Source organism: Mastomys coucha, unplaced genomic scaffold (assembly GCF_008632895.1).
Source record: "Mastomys coucha isolate ucsf_1 unplaced genomic scaffold, UCSF_Mcou_1 pScaffold14, whole genome shotgun sequence".
In the NCBI taxonomy this organism is placed as follows: domain Eukaryota; kingdom Metazoa; phylum Chordata; class Mammalia; order Rodentia; family Muridae; genus Mastomys; species Mastomys coucha.
This window is the reverse complement of record NW_022196896.1, coordinates 111,291,964-111,309,134: the sequence shown is the minus strand read 5'-3', so window position 1 is coordinate 111,309,134 and position 17,171 is coordinate 111,291,964. Positions and strand designations below refer to the sequence as shown.

Sequence of the window (17,171 nt, the reverse complement as noted above, 5' to 3'; positions counted from 1 at the left end):
GAATGTACGTATACTAAATACAATTTAATAATAATAACAATAGGGCTGGCGAGATGGCTCAGCGGGTTAAGAGCACTGACTGCTCTTCTGAAAGTCCTGAGTTCGGATCCCAGCAACCACATGGTGGCTCACAACTACCCATAATGAGATCGGACGCCCTCTTCTGGTGTCTGAAGACAGCTACAGTGAATTATGCTGGAGCAAGCAGGGCCGGCAGAGGTCCTGAGTTCAATTCCCAGCAGCGACACACATGATAGCTCACAGCCATCTGTACAACTACAGTGTACTCATATACATAAAATAAATAAATCTTTAAAAAAATAATAATAACAATAAACCTTGAGAGCATACTCTAGCGCTGGGCAGAGGTGGCACAGGCCTTTAACTTGGGGGGCAGAGGCAGGCGGATTTCTGAGTTCGAGGCCAGCCTGGTCTACAGAGTGAGTTCCAGGACAGCCAGGGCTACAGAGAGAGAGAGTATACTCTGGCCAGCAATACACTGGTGAGGGATTTCTTGCTTATAGTCTTTCCACTTGAGAGCACAGGAACTCCCAAGTGCTGGGTTGAAGGCGCGCATCACCACCGCTCATCGAAGACACAGTAACTCTTAAGTCATGCTTTAGTTTTTTTTCAGTGATCCCAAATATTTCTTAGAGATTTCATTTTTCCATAGTCTGAGTATTTTTGTCCTTACTTTTATAATACTGCTAACAAGAAATGAAATATCTATCTCTGTATAAAATATAGCTACTGAGCAGAACTTGGTTTTACTAGTTTACTAACTAGCTAGGTATAGTGCACAATGCTGATAATCCCAGCACTTACCAAAATGGTTCTAGAAACTATAAAATACCAGCAAGTTTAGTTAGACAGAGAACAAGAGGGTAACAACTGGTAGATACTGTGTGCTGTTCTGTTCATCTCACCTGTATCTCACAGCAAGCCCTACATTATTCTTCTAGTCACACAGACAGAGAAATGCAACAGGAGTTTTAGGATGTAAGCCACGGAGCCTGGGTGGGCCTAGCACCAGTGGATACTTAGCCTCGGGCTTTCTCTGTCTAGCATTCTTCATGATGAGAGTGCTAACTAGACAGTTCTTCCTGAGCATGAGTGCTTAGAAACAACTCTCCTGTTGCCTGCTACCACGACCAGCATGGTACATAAAGGGAAAGAATAGCAATATTAAAGACTTATTAATTATTATAAATGAGTACACGGAAGAGGGTGTCAGATTTCATTATGGGTGGTTGTGAGCCACCATGTGATTGCTGGGATTTGAACTCATGACTTTCGGAAGAGCAATCAGTGCTCTTACCCGCTGAGCCATCCCACCAGCCCTGAAGATTTTCTTTTTAGAGGTAAAAATCTCATTGTAACCAAGGCTGGTTACAATCAACCTTGTGATCCACCTGCCTAAGTCTGGAATCCAGAAAATCCCTCACAGGATTTTTACTAAAGCCAATGTGATTGATGAGGGTATTTTTTTTAGTTGAGGTTCCCTCTTCCCAAATAATTCTAGCTTATAACAAGTTGAAACAAAACAAAACAACCAAACCAAAACAACAAAAACAAATACAAGCAAACAAACCAAAACCCCCAAAATTTAACTAGCACAATTAGACATCAAAAATAGTCCAACTTAAAGCAGTCTGAAGGTTTTCCTTACTTAGGGTCCTGAAAGAAAGACGTTATCTAATAAATGGTCTGGAGCTTCTAGGAACCAACATCTGGCCATGGCCTCCAGCAATCACACCAAGTTCTGGCTCTGAGGCTTGTGCAGTTTACCTTTCCTGTCTGAGGAAGAACAGTACTTGAACTTCTCTTGCCTTCCAAGAGTTCACTTCTCAGCTCCTTAACCAGCACTGATGGTAACTTGGTAATACGCAGCTGGGCCAGGAGGCTTGGCTCTGCTCCAGGATGGGTCTACAACCCATTCTCTTGTGAACACAAAAAGACCCCTACTGCATGTACACAGTTAGGCTCTGCCCCAGAGTTCTGAATGCAGAACCCTTTCTAGATTAATAACTGAGGCTGTCATTTCACTGATTAAACACCTGAAAATACTGGGTTCTTATAAATGGGCTGAATACGTGCCTACGTATATAGGTCTTGACAATGGACCAAAAACTGGCCACTTGTGTAGGCTGGCAATTATTTACTTTTAATCTTGTTCTTCCTGCTTACACTAGCACAGAATTCATGAGCTATTTTTTCATAGAGAGTTGGCATGTGCAAAGGGCATGGGCTACAGCAGCTCTTTTGTTAGGACCTTTGGTATACTTTAGACTAGTGACTCCACTAACTACTTGTACTTAATTAACAGAGAAGCCCTTTTTCAGGTACACCAAAACTCGCATAAAAACTGTTCACCAGGGGTCTGGAGTGATGGCTTAGCAGTTAAGAGTGCCTGAACCTAAATTTAGTTCTCAGCACCCATGTTAGGTGACTCACAACTTCCTTTAACTCTAGGTCCAAGGGTTTCTTTACCCCACCCCCTAGAAGCACCTGTACTTATGTGCACACACCTACATTCAAATACACTATAGCTGAAACAATTTTTTTTTTTAAGACCAGGCAGGCTTCCAACTCACAGAGATCAGCCTGCCTCCTAAGTGCTGGGATTAAAGAAGTGTCCCATTACACCTGACCTTTTTTATTTGGGGGAGGGGTTGTTACGAAACATAATTTTTAAAGTGTTTGGAAAAAATCAAGTGGGGAAAAACTCAAATATGTCATGGGTCATATAAACATAATAGTTGACTTGGCCTCCACCATTACTGACCTCTTCTAAATGTCTCTCTTCTTGGGGGAAGGCCTTAGTGGCAGCAGAAATACTTTAAGTTGGAGAACTAAAAATAACCTGTAGAAATGGGGATAAACACCAACTTTTATTTTTCTTTTAGGGAATTAAAAATACAAAAAATAAAAATGGAGCTGGAGATAGCTGGGTGGTTGAGAGCACTAGCTGATCCTCCAGGGAACTGGGGTTCAATTCTCAATATGGCAACTCACAAACTGTCTGTAAACTCTAGTTCCAGGGAACCCAATATCCTTACACAGGCACACATAAAGGCAGAACACCAATGCACATAAAGTCATTAAATAAAGAACTACCAGTCGGGCGGTGGTGGTGCACGCCTTTAATCCCAGCACTTGGGAGGCAGAGGCAGGTGGATTTCTGAGTTCGAGGCCAACCTGGTTTACAGAGTGAGTTTCAGGATGGGGGGGTGGTGGGAAGATGGCTCAGGGGGGAAGAGCACTTTGGAAGGTCATGAGTTCAAATCCCAGCAACCACATGGTGGGTCACAACCACCGTAATGAAATCTGACACCCTCTTCTGGTGCGTCTGAAGACAACTACAGTATATTTATATATAAAAAATTAACATTAAAAAATATTAAAAAAAGAAAGTAATTGTGTAAAAGAAATCTTTTAATTGTGCAATACTGTACCAAAAAGCTCATAACTAGGAGGTAAAAACTTTAAGTATGTCCTTTCTACTGACATCACAACAAATGACACATTCAACTACAGACCAAGAGTCCAGGTTCACTGCTGGCTACTTAAAGCATTTCCAGAGTCATAAAGTATCGCTGAAAGTACAGAGTGCACAGAAGCAAAGCTCTGAGAGCTTCAGTCATCATGATAGCTACCATGTACTAGGAACTGGGAGCATACCAGACTCGCAGCATTTTCCTATTGAACTTCCACAACTTCCTTACAGACATCAGTCCACTCTTATTTTACGGACAGGCATACAATATGATCCCCAGCAGCATATAAGTGGGACTTAAGCCTCTCTTATGGCCCTATTAACACTGGGCTTTTCAGCTATTTCATTTATAGGACTGTCTCTCTGGTACAGCTTCATTCTTTTATCTCCTGCGATGATAAATCAGTGTACCCTAAGAGAGTATCTTCAGTAGCATGGCGAGTTATTGCTAATAGCTCATAACAGGCATTAACAAATCAGAATACTGGAGAACACCACCCACACTAAGGTTTAAAAACTGCTTCATGCACTGTACATATGGTACAGTGCTCTTCCAGAGGACCGGGATTCCACTTCCAGCATCCACATGGTGGCTCACACCAGCTGTATCTTTGGCCCTAGTGGATCTGACTGACACCTCTGGTCTCCATTGGCACTAGGTATGCATATGGTACTTACACATATATACAGACAAAATACTCATTTTAAAATAACAAATTTAACTCTATAAAAAGTTATCACCTTCCAGCTGGGTATGGTAGCACACACCTGTAATCCCAGCACTCAGGAAGCAAGAAACAAAACTGCCAAAAGTTCTAGGCCAATCTAGTCTACCTGTTAAGTTTCAGATCAGGCAGAAGAACAAAGCATGACTGCTATTTAAAAAAAAAAAAAAAGTTAATTTAGTAAGAAAAATAAATGCATGAAAATAAATCAGTAAGCGTGCAAAGAGAACATTTTTCAAACTATCCCTGATGGAACCTATTTTAAGGTCTTTGTCAGTCTTCCCAGGGAAAGGGACAGCAAGACCAAATAACCTTAGCAAGTTGGGAAGTACTACTGCCCAGTATGGTACCGCTGGAAAAGGTCATAACGGACACTATTTTTCTCTGACAAGCTCTGCAGAAAAATAATCACCTTCAAAAATAAAAACCTGCTGGGCAGTGGTGGCGTATGCCTTTTAATCCCAGCACTTGGGAGGCAGAGGCAGGCGGATTTCTGAGTTCAAGGCCAGCCTGGTCTACAGAGTGAGTTCCAGGATAGCCAGGGCTACACAGAGAAATCCTGTCTCAAAAAACAACACCCCCCCCCCCAAAAAAGTCTGGGGCTAAGGACTAACACCCAGTAATAGAATGTCCACTCAGAATACATGAGGTCCTGGGATCAATTATTAAAATAAAACAAACTAAACAAATTGGCTTATGCCTGTAACCAACCTGGAAAGCAGCAGCAGAAAAATCAGGAATATAAGGTCATCCTAAGCTATACAGAAAAATGCAAGGCCAGTTTGGACATGAGATCCTGCTCCACTTCCCACCCCCCCAACCAAAGATCATAACAGAGTTACTGATCTATCAAAAGACAACTCTACAAAAAGACTTAGTAAACTTACAGGAAAAGGGGTAGGAGTTCCTTTAACTTTCTACCAAAGTCTCTTTTATGTAAACCCTTTCAAGTGCAAATACAACACAGATAAGTGAACAGGAAAATATACTCTAGTTGAGCAGTTCATCTCTACTGACTACAAATTTCATCACAATATCATATGCCTGGATCATTTATTATTTACAGAAACATCTTGTTTCCTAAAAGTACAAACTGGAGAGACCTTAATTTTTCAAAAGTGAGAAAAAAACCAGAAACTTTTAGCCAGGCGATGGTAGCACATGCCTTTAATTTCAGCACTTGGGAGGCAGAGGCAGGTGGATTTCAGAGTTCAAGGCCAACCTGGTCTACAGAGTGAGTTCCAGGACAGCCAGGGCTACACAGAGAAACCCTGTCTCGAAAAACAAACAAAAAACAAAAAACAAACAATCTTTTAATTCCAAACAACTTACAACTTCTATAGCAAGCATAACTCAAAGGCTGAACAAATGATAAAGCTATGATTGTAAAGAGATAAGAACCAGAAAATCTGCATAGATTACACTGGTGAGCCAAGTATGCCTGCCTGCACGCCTACCAGGAGTATCTAGCAGATCAACTGGCGCATAGTTTGCTATTAAAGCAGAAAAGAATTATTTAGGTAAACAATTTCTTGAAGCCAGGCATTTAAAACAATATATAACATGTGAGTCAAGCAAAAGCCATCTGAGGAGCTGCTACTTGGTGAGTGTCCCCTTGTCTTTTACCACAGTATATTGCTGTCTCCGACTGGATTCTGCACATGTGGTCCTTCCTTTCCTCTCAGGGCCTTTGGTTCATGTCTTCCTTTCTCCCCAGACAGCTCACAGTGACAATGTTACTCACTTTTAGAACTTGTTACCCCTGATCTGACTTACTGAACTTGTACTTTACTACCACGTAACATTAGTTCTCAACATTTTGTAAGTACAAAGTAGAAAATTAGAAAATAGACTTTTTTGTTTACCTTATGCAGACTACTTAAATATTGTAAAGTAACTCCAGAAACCTGACCAACTGGAAAAAAAATGTTCAAGTGCAGTCACTGTCTTCAAGTTCTCATAAAGGAACAGACTTCACGACCACAAACCAAACCTCAGAGGGAAAAAAGGCAAGTCACATCCCCACACATGATCACAGAAAACAGGAGCAATCTAGACTCTAGGGGCTTCCAACCTAGGCCTCCTGGTAGAATCAACAATGACTGAAGCCCAGAGCTACAACATTATTCACCCCATTCAGAACCCAGCCCTGTCTATTATCCACATGCCTCCTCCCATCCTCAAAGTAGGAGTAACATTTAAAAAAAAAATGCTACCTGCTGGCCTGCATAAACTATAAACTACTAAGCAATTATAACTATACAGCTCAAGCATTTAAAATAAATCATCTTTTTTGGATTATAAAATGTGGCTACTGTTTAGAAATCTATTAAAAATCCTCAACTGCCTTTATTTATAAACCTTTATAAAACACTAACTCAAAAATCCTCAACAAGAAACCAAACCCCTACTATTGAAAACAAACTATTTCAGATGATGAAGTAGTGCACAGTCCAGAGAGTTCCTGCTTTGTTTGAAGTAAGACAGACCTGGTTTCTAGTCCCAGCTCAACTGCAGTACCTGTAGACCTTGGATAAGCCTCCCTTTGGTTTCCATCTGTAATGATGACGGGACGGCACTACCCACCTCAGATGTTCCTCTAACATGTCTACATGCAATAGTAGCCCTGATCTCTATTTCACCTTTAATCTTCAGACTGCTACTCCAAACATAGTATGCTAGAACAAAAATGCCTATTATGTGTTAAACACCATTTAATATATACTGAATATAATTTCTGTTAATGTTTAAAAAACAGACTCTAATGACATTACTGCATAAAGTACAAAAATTCCACTCAAGTAATCTAAATGAAGAACAAAGAGAGCCAGCTCCAGTTCCAGTCCTGCAGCTCATCGGCTGTACAACCCTGGGCAAGTGGCTGCACTTTACAGAACACTGCCTGCAAAGTTAGCCAAACACTGCCTTCAGCTACAGTGGGCTTCAGTGTTTCCATATGCAGAAAGAGCCATTCTGACTAGATTGTTTCTGAAGTTCTTTGTTTTGTTTTTCGAGACAAGGTTTCTCTGTATAGCCCTGGCTATCCTGGAACTCACTTTGTAGAACAGGCTGGCCTCGAACTCAGAAATCCGCCTGCCTCTGCCTCCCAAGTGCCGGGATTAAAGGCGTGTGCCACCACCGCCTGGCTTGTTTCTGAAGTTCTAAAGTTTCTTCCACCCAGAACAGTCTATTATTGCCATTACAAAACTTACGACATCTGAACAGTTAGTGCATGACAAGTCTAGTACCCCTACAAGCCTCTTAAATGTAATCATACCATTCCTATCAGAGGAACCTAAACTAAAAGGGAGCTCAGGAGCTTGCCTGGGGTTAGAGAACCCATTGTAAGAGATTAAGGATCCCAGTCCAAGCAGAATGCTTTTAACCCCGAGATTAATCCTGCTCTCCATATCCCATGAACCCAAGAGAGGGCCACAAAAACTTGTAAACTACAACCTGCTCAGGCTGTTTCCCCTGTGCTTAATATAGCAAGTTTGTAATCTGTGGAGGAAGAACTATGACCAGTATAATTAACAGCGCCCTATTAGAAGGCAAGGTATTGGCCATTAGACAAGGCTATAAAGTAGAAACTTAACAGCAAGCCACAAAACCTATGTTTTGTTTCCCAGGCAAACATTTTATCAAAATTAATCAATGAGTTTTAACATTACTGTACTTCCTTGGTCTTAAACAATGTACCCACCGGATAATGCTGCAAAGAATATTACTCAATAAAACCAGGCTGCCACTAAACATTGGTTAACTCGGTTTTCTTTCTTTGTAAAATGCCCTGAAAATGCACAACACATACCACACACAGAGAATTAAGTGTGGTGATACATGCCCATAAGCCAGTACCTGGGAAAGTAAGGGAGGAAGACAATGCACTGGAAACTAAGCTGGTCTCCCAACAGTGAACTGAGGTTACAACCTAGGCTACGAGACCCTGCCCGGACTCCCCCCAAAATATACACATAAACAAGCAAACATAAAAGTAAACAATGTACTTGGGAATCTGAATATTTATTAAGAGTAATAAGGTTTCAAGTTAGAAGAAATAATCAAAGAATAGGTAAGTGCTGGACACAGCCAACACAAAAGGCATGAGCAGGCTTTACAAACACTCTCCTTTAGGGCTACTTTCACACCTGACTGACCTCTTGCAATTCTCAGCATGCCATTCTCCCTTGTCTGCCAGTTTAAATTCACAGCTACTATAGATCCCAAGTCTATCTTCCTCTTCCTGGGGAAGTTAAAATGACACTATACATGTAAGTTCTGGAAGATAAACATGGCACAGCAGAGGACCATACACACCAACACATATGTGTGTGCACACAAGATGCTAATGGCAATGAGTGAGTTCAAGACCAGCCTTGGTCTATAGCCTGGTCCTCATCTTGAGTTACAGGACAGCCAAGGTTACAGAGAAACCCTGTCTCAAAAAACAAAAACAAAGCAAAACACCCTACCAAACAAACAAACAAACAAACATCCCAAAACCCAACAACAAAAGAAGATAACCTACATATATGAATAATGGTAACCAAAAGACACCACCTGAAATTCTAATCTACTACTGAATTTTATGTTTATGCTTGTAGGGAGGGGGAATTTATGGGTCTGTTTATATGTAAATATTTATAAGGCCAGCAGAACAAGTATCAACAGTCCGTGATCAACTTTCTCAGGAAAATTACACTCTTGGTAACAAATAGCAATTGCTACAAAAATCTATACTTAACAAAAATGGGCCAAAAGAAAAGCTCTGAGTATTGGAAAATAACCAAGACGCTATACTGTATATATTTGCAATATACAAGAGATTCACATAAAACAAATTATAAAGTCAAACCCAATAAGTAACTGGGCTTTTTAAGCTATTTCATATTAGTCATCTGAAAATTCAAATCTGCAGGATATGGTGAACACAACTGTAATTCCAGTATCTAGCTCAGGCAGAAAGATTATCATAAGTTCAGATAAGTCTGGGGTACTGAATCGGACCTTTCTCAAAAATATAGGAACAAAGCTGGGTGGTAGTGGCCTTTAAGTCCAGGACTTGGGAACAAAAGGTAGGTGATCTCTGAGTTTGAGGCCAGCTTGGTCTACAAAATGAGTTCCAAGATAGCCAGGGCTACACAGAGAAATTCTGTCTCAAAAAACCAAAACAACAAAAATTTAGCCTGACTTCTGATGTCATGACCAAAAAGTAGCTAGCTCTGTGGAGAGTCTAGATAGACTATTTTTTAGTAGTAGAGCAGAGGGTAGGTAGGGCCACAACAGATTATACACTGGGTATGAATATAATCTTTTCACCGTGTCCTTTAATTTTCTTTTTAAACTGTGTACACATGAAGGGCAGTGGTGGCACTCTCCTTTAATCCCAGCACCTGGGAGGGCTAAACACAGAAACCCCGTCTTGAAACTCCCCCCCCTCAAATAAAAAATTGTGTACACATGTGGGTATATGAACATGAGTTCATGTGCCATTGGAAGACAGGAGTGTGTGAAGTCACTGGAGCTGTACAGAAAGTGGTGAACTAAACTGGATGCTGGGAACCCAGCAGCAGCAGAATTCAGGTCCTCTGCAGGAGCACCTTGGAGCCACCTCTCAAGCCCCTCAGTGCCCTCTAAGAGTACTTCTGCTCACACAGTAGAGGTCTGTGTGCTCTTCTCCATTCCTCATGATCACATACATGTACTCTACCAAACAAAATACATTCAATAAGCAGCAATTAGGTCCAAACCTTGATGAGAGAAGCTAATAAACAGACTTCTAACAAGAAGCCTTAGGTAACAATGCAACCTTGACAGGTAAAAGCCTAACAAAACATTTAAGAAAACTTTCAGACTGGTTTCATTGGTTCATAACCAGCACTTAGGAGAACAATCTGAAATTTTGAAGCTAACCTGGCCTCCACAGCAAGTTCCGGGACAACTTGGGCCAGAGTAAGAGGCTGTTTCAAAATGCCAATAAACAAAGAATTAAATAAATGAATGTACATAATATATTTTTATGAAAATATACATAGAAAAAGACCAGAAAGAAAAATATGCAAAAATGTTTACAGCAACAAAATCTAGCCAGTCGGTGGTGGCACACGCCTTTAATCCCAGCACTTGGGAGGCAGAGGCAGGGGGATTTCTTAGTTCTAGACCAGATTAAGAAAACTTGAAAACAAAACAAAACAAAACAAGTGGGTTTGGTTTTTTCCCAGAACCTGTAGCCCTGGCTGTCCTGGAACTCACTCTGTAGACCAGGCTGGCCTCGAACTCAGAAATCCACCTGCCTCTGCCTCCCAAGTGCTGGGATTAAAGGCATGCGCCACCACTGCCCAACCCCAGTCAATTTTGTAATCTTAGCACTTAGAAACACAAATTAAGGATGACAGGCTGGAAGACCTGAGTTACACAGTGAGACACTGTTTCAAAAGATGGGGTTGGGGTGGGGGAGATGGGGGAAGTAGAGAAAGGAAAGATGGACTACTACTTCCATGTTTCAAAGAGTATATCTTACTTTAAAAATTAAAATAAAAAGACAAAGTCTCTCACTGTGATCTATCTGGCTGGCCTAGTATTCCTCCATCTCCAAAGTGCAGAGGCTAAAAGTGGTCACCACCAGCTAGATCTTACTTTGATAAAGAAAAATGTAAGACTGAAAAAAGTAGATATTTCCTTGTACATATAAGCGCTTACAAAACCAATAAGTTCTAAGGCAATTCTTTTTTTGTTTTGTTTTGTTTTGTTTTCGAGACAGGGTTTCTCTGTATAGCCCAGCTGGAACTCACTCTGTAGACCAGGCTGGCTTCCAACTCAGAAAGCCACCTACCTGCCTCTGCCTCCCAAGCGCTGGGATTAAAGGTGTGTGCCACCACCACCCGGCCTAAGGCAATTCTTACAACTCATATTGTAAGCTTTTAGTAGTTACTAATTACTTGCTAATTTTTTAAAACCTGTAAAATAGAGCTTAAAAACTTAAACTCCTGTCTCTCCAATATTTTCATAACTAAAAACTAACAAGAAAATTTTTACCTTTCCAGAAAATGATGTGTCCAACTGTCTGTCTGGACTGTTGATAACAGTTCAGTTTTTACTACTATTTTTTATAAATCCGCAGTTTAATTTTCAATTCCAACACAGGGATCCAGAAGTTCTGATGCAATTTTAGAGAACTCACCAACACGAATGCCTTGTGTGCAGAGGTGGTTAATTTAGGCACCTCTTTTCATTACTTCAGATAAGCACGCATCTAGCGACACTTTCTGCAAAAGGTATTTTCCCTCGGCTCGGTCATAGATTTACTTCAATATCCCGGAAGCTGTCAAAATCGACTTCAAACTGCATTATATTTAAGAAACAATGTCAACTCCTGACTGTGGCCTTCTCTGCTCGCCTGCCTTTCACAAGAGCGCCTTTAATATGCCCTAGCATACATTTCCGGCCTCATGAGTCACTGAAAAATGAGTTCTAAGTTTTCCGTGGAAGGTCGCTCAAACAGCTCCTCCGCCACAGCATTCAAAGATCTCACTCCAACTGCCTCTTTAGTCTACCCCACCTATCGCGGCACCCGGTGATGGAATTAGCAACAACATTCGCGTGCTCTTTGTACCTTTGTCCTCCAGCTTTGTTGCCCCTCCACGCCCTTCTCCACTGCAACCCCCTTCTCCTCCCGAATCCAATCGAGCCTTCTAGACCCGGTTTAGCACCGCCTCGCCCAGGAAGCCTCCCAGGTTCGTGGGAAGGCGGAAACGATCGACAGGTCCCGTCTCCCCGGAGCACCTTTCCAGCAATTGGTAGTTCCTAAACGGAACTTATCTGTCCCCTCCCGCCTGGTATCTCAGCTATTTGTGTACTGGTCTTATCTCTCACATCACCGCGTTAAAGCAGCCCGGGGGAGGGCACCTCCGGGCCGGATTCACCTCGGAGTCGCTCCGGCACCGGCACCGGCACCCGGCACGCAGTCGGCGCTTTGGATTGCTCCAACCGAACCCGGGAACGCGCCGACCGCACAATTCCTAGCCAGAAATCAGTTAGGCATTTTCCTGAAAGGGGCCCTACAAAGAGTGTGTCTGCGTCCCGCTAACAGGGAGGCTACGCGGAGTCCGGGGCTAGGTGCTCGGAGCCCCCGGCGCGACGGGAGTGACAGCTAGCCGGGGGGCCAGCTCTCCCCGGGTTAGCCGCAGTCCCGACCGGCAGGCCCCGGGAGCCTAGTACCGGGAGCGAGGACAAGGGCGGCGCCCAGAGCTCCGGCTGCCCCGGGCCCGCTCCCGCCGCCGCCACCCGGGAAAATGGAGGCGGGTCGGGCGGAAGCCGGCGGGCGTCCGCGTCGCGAGCAGGGCCGGGCCGGGGGGTCACTCACGGGGCTGGGCCGGGCCGGGGAGCTCCCTCTCCGCGTCGTCTCCGTCCCCGTCCTCGGCCGCCGCCGCCTCGGGCTGCTCGCTCGGTCCCCGCGGCGCGGCTCGGACGCTCCGGCCCTCCGTTGTCCTCCGCCCGCAGCTGCTCCGGGCGACGGGATCCCGCGGCGGCGGCGGCGGCTGCGCGGGCGGACGGTGGCCCAGGGGTGTCCTGCTGTGGCCGCCGCGCTGCTGCGCTCGGTCGGGCTGCGGCTGCGGCTGCGGCTGTGAGGTCCGGCACTGCCTTTGCCTCTGAGGTTTGCTTCAGCCTTCGCGCGGCTACCGAAGCCCCGGACTCTCTCAGGCCGCGCGGCTCCCGGCGCTCCGCGCCCAGCTCCGGCCTGAGCCCGGCTTTGACGTGCGCACTGCGCAGCCGCCAAAGGCGGGACATCGGGCGGCGCCGCAACGCCCTCTGCGTACTCGGGCGCCCCCGGGCGGCCGGGCGGACTGAAATGGCAGGCAAGAGCAAGAGCTGGGGGCATTTAAGGGAAAAAAAAAAAAAAGCAGAAGCCGAGCTCGAGTCGTCGTCTATGTGCCCCTCACTTGCCGGTTCCTGGAGGGACACACGTCCACTTCCTCAAGTCTTAAAACTTGAAATCTGTGGAGGGCTCAAAACTGTTCAAATGGGTTCTGTCATGCTTGTGCAGAACCTGACAGGGGGGAAAAAAGTGATGAAATATTCCAAAGAAACAAGAACCAACCAGGGTACACAAATCCTACTTTTTCCAAAGCGGAGTGTAGTGGTGCATGCCTGAAATCTCAACACTTGGAGGTGAACTCAAGAGAATTAGGAGTTCAAAGTCATCCTAGACTTCACAGGTTCAGGTCAGCCGCCGCTGTGTGAAAAACCTTGTCAATAAATGAATGCAGTGATACAGTAGCAAGTGCCATGAGCACACACTTCAGAGGAATAAAATAATGCATTACAGAGGTCTGATGACAGAGTCTGGTACACAAACATGCCACACGTGGGCTCTTTTGCTATCGACTTACAACATGACAGGATATTGGACAGCTACAGTGTGCTAAGGAAGTGGCTCCCTGAAGAAGGGAAGGCGATATGAGCGTCTTGTGAGGACTTCGCTACCTGAGAGAAGCAAGCTATCCACAGGAAAGGGACAGGCTTTGGCATGTTTAAAAGGTAAAAAAAAAAAGAAAAGAAAAGAAAAGAAAAGAAAAGAAAAGAAAAAGAAGGAAAGAAAGAAAGAAAGAAAGAAAGAGAAAGAAAGAAAGAGAAAGAAAGAAAGAAAAAGCTGGGCGGTGGTGGCACATGCCTATAATCCCAGCACTTGGGAGGCAGAGGCAGGCGGATTTCTGAGTTCAAGGCCAGCCTGGTCTAGTCTATAGAGTAAATTCCAGGACAGCCAGGGCTACTCGGAGAAACCCTGTCTCAAAAGAAACACACCAAAAAAAAAAAAAAAGTCTTTGATTACTGTGACTGTGATATGATGATAAGAGTGAAGGGTGGGAGGAATTCCACAAATACAGTAGATGGGGGGTTGCTGAAATCCTCTAGTAGGGCTGGGGGTGTAGCTCAAGCTATATAGTATATGGTAGGCCTGGGTTCAGTCCTGAGTAGCTTGTGTACACACAGAAAATGAGACAAAGATGAGGGGGACAGAGAAGTATCCACAACAATAGAGAACATCACTCAAGGACGTGGGTTCAAGCCAGTAGAAAGTCCTTATTACCAGCCAGTGACTACCCTGGGTGTTTGGGATCCAAGTGTAGTCTTGACCCTTTCTTGGGTGAATTTATTTAGTTATCTATCTATCTATCTATCTATCTATCTATCTATCTATCTATCTACCTATCGATCTATCTATCTAATTTACATCCCAATGGCTCCCACCCCCCTTTTTAAGCACACACACAGAAAACCATATCCTGGGTTGACACACCTCAGTTAGCAAGAACAGTCATCCAGAAGCGGAACTGCAGAAGCCAAAAAGCAAGATTAGTACCTTTCTGGACTTTTCCCGGAACCATGGACTTTGATGGATTAGATCTGTGTTCTTGTTCTGGCAGGCGGTGCTGCCTAGGTCCCGGGTCTCAAGGACTGAATGGTGCTCTCATCATGGTGTCCATCGTGTGAAGGTCTGGGAACCCGTTACATTATGATCCTAGTTCTGGGAAAGCAGAGACTGCAAATCTGAAGCCAGCCTGATCTAAATAGTGAGTTCCAGGTTTCTAGTGCCACATAGCAAGATCTTGTCTCAACCCTGCCCCACCCCCAATCTGTGTGTGTGTGCGCACGTATGTGTGTGTCTGTTGCACCAGTCAGGAATAGCAGTGCACACCTGTAATCCTAGCACTTGGGAGTGGAGGAGGAAAATGAAGAATTCAAGGTCAATCTCTTGGAAGTGTGGTGGCCAGACAGACTTGTCTCAAGAAACAAACAAACAAACAAAACCATCAGCATGTTAACACTTTAAATCCATTCAACCAAGCAGAGTTCATCTAGAACATGTTGAACCCTTCTAAGGAAACTAGCCAGACTGATGAATTTCACTTACAAAGGGCCAAAGGCTACAGCCACCTTCTACCCAAAGTTATAGCAAGAAGCTGCGGGACAGCTCTTATTAGCTGCCTACCAAAACTTGGTGGCCTCTTACAGAGTCAGGCTGTTTTCCATATTATTCTCTTGGAGGGCCTCTGGAAAGCTGTTTCTACTAGACTATTTCTCTGGCCATGCCACTTTCTAGAAAGTTCTGCATCTTCACTTTGAAACGTTCTCAGGGGCCCTTTGTTTTCCTGTGCGGTGGCCACAGAACACAGGGTCCTAAGTCTGGGTTGTTGCTGTTAGTGTTTCCCTAGAGCCAGTGCTGGCCGGTCCTGTGTAATTGTCCCATCATGCCATCTCCTCCTCTTCCTTGCTGAAGCTGGGCCAAGGGATGGAGGCACTTCCCTGCCTTAATTAGACCCTCTAGGAAAGGACTTTGGAGCCTGACTCATGGCTTCTCTCCCACCCCACCCAGTGTCTTCATTCACCTGTCTTTACCATTGCAGCTCACCCTATAGGATATGGTCCCCTCACATGCTGTCCCAATGACCCTCACATCCACAGCGCTTCAGCAGCCATTAGGCTAGCCTCACCCTGGACACTGCAGTTTCCACAATGGCTCTGCTCTTGAAGTTTGAACTCTCCAGCACTTCTGTTTGCTTCCCTTCTCATCCACCCACTGGTCCACACCCTCAGACTCACCAAACCTGCTCCAAATCTCATTAGAATTTGTTTATTTGGCAGATGTTTCTCCAGAGTAAACGATGACCTTGAATGACGGGGCGAAGCACTGGCTGATTCGTAGCTCCCCTCGGCATCCAGGAAAGACACTGGGGAGAACGGGCAATTACAGGAGAGGGAGACGACACGAAGCCTGTAAGAGACCTAGTTCATTGAATAATGGGGTTCATGTTCAAGGGGGAACATGAAACGAGCACAAAAAGCATGGTGAGTTAGAAGACCGACCTATGTACAAGTTGTTTCATATGTGGAGCTTAGACTTGGGGGTGGGGAAGGGAATAGATAAAATTGGAAAGATAAGCAAAGCTGTAGTCATTGAAAACCTATGTCCCCTGTGCTAAGGCGCCTGGACTTCAGCATGAATATACTGGGAGGGCAGGTAGGTACACACTGAAACTGTCATTGAATGCTTCCTGCAGATGTGTTTGGGTTTTGTTGTTTGTCATCACCCCCCTCCCCCACCTTCCCTCCAGTGCAGGGCTCAGGGTGAAATCCAAACCCAAAACATTGCTCCTGCTGAGCCAGCAGTGTTCCAGTGAGCTGTCTTCCAATACCACCTTCAGAAGTGTACTTTGGAATTCAAAACCCCTCTCTAATCATACATACATGGAACCACAGGAGGGCCAGGTTACACAGACAGTGAGACCAGTAAGAAGGTACTCTCAAGTCAGGCAAGAGGTGATGGGGTCTGAGGTGGGCTTCAGTCAACGAGTCAGTCAACGAATCAGTTTGACATTTGTAGAGGGTGCTGTATGACGATTTGATGGAGCTAAGAAGGAATGAAGACTCCAGAAAGAGAGCTGGTTTTGACCTGGGAAACTGGATGGTAGGGCTATTTACTTAGATGAACATTACCTGGGAGCAATCAGAAGCCAGGAGGAAAAACCAGGAAAGCATTGTGTCACATGAGTACAACTCAAGGAAAGAGTACTCAGCAATCTAAAGAAGGGGACGAGACAGGAGGCCTGAGGAGAGCCTGCTGGGTGCGGCAACAGCTTCGGGAGTATCGGGGGTGAAGAAGCAGTCGGGTGTCAGAGAACCTCAGATGTGACTTCAAGAAGTCAAGCCAGAAACAATGAAACCACAGAGCACAGAGAAAAGTGGTGGCTTGTAGCTGGAGAGGGTCAAACTTGCTGAGAAGGCTCTAGAAGACAGATGAAGCCTGAACATGGCAGACTCGTGAGCGATTCCCTGAGGTTTCTAAAGAAGGAGGGGATTGCTATAGCAGATGCTATAGCAGACTGCCAGGCTAGTCCAGAACTTTCTAACAATGTCTGGCCATGAACAGAAAATCCAAGAATCCAAACATT

General features: G+C 44.6%; 1 protein-coding gene across 3 annotated transcripts in view; it reads right to left on the bottom strand.

The window, feature by feature from the left end:
• The window catches only part of Cab39 (calcium binding protein 39), a 54,662-nt gene extending 41,961 nt beyond the window's left edge, over nt 1–12,701 (bottom strand). Inside the window, exon 1 of one of the 3 annotated variants that reach the window (XM_031368236.1) lies at nt 12,584–12,701. The gene's annotated coding sequence lies outside the window, so the exon portion shown is untranslated. Of the gene's footprint in view, nt 1–11,256; nt 11,794–12,143; nt 12,485–12,583 lie in introns of those variants that run through there. The other 2 variants (XM_031368237.1, XM_031368238.1) reach the window with 2 other exon arrangements.
• Nucleotides 12,702–17,171: the final 4,470 nt, after the last annotated feature.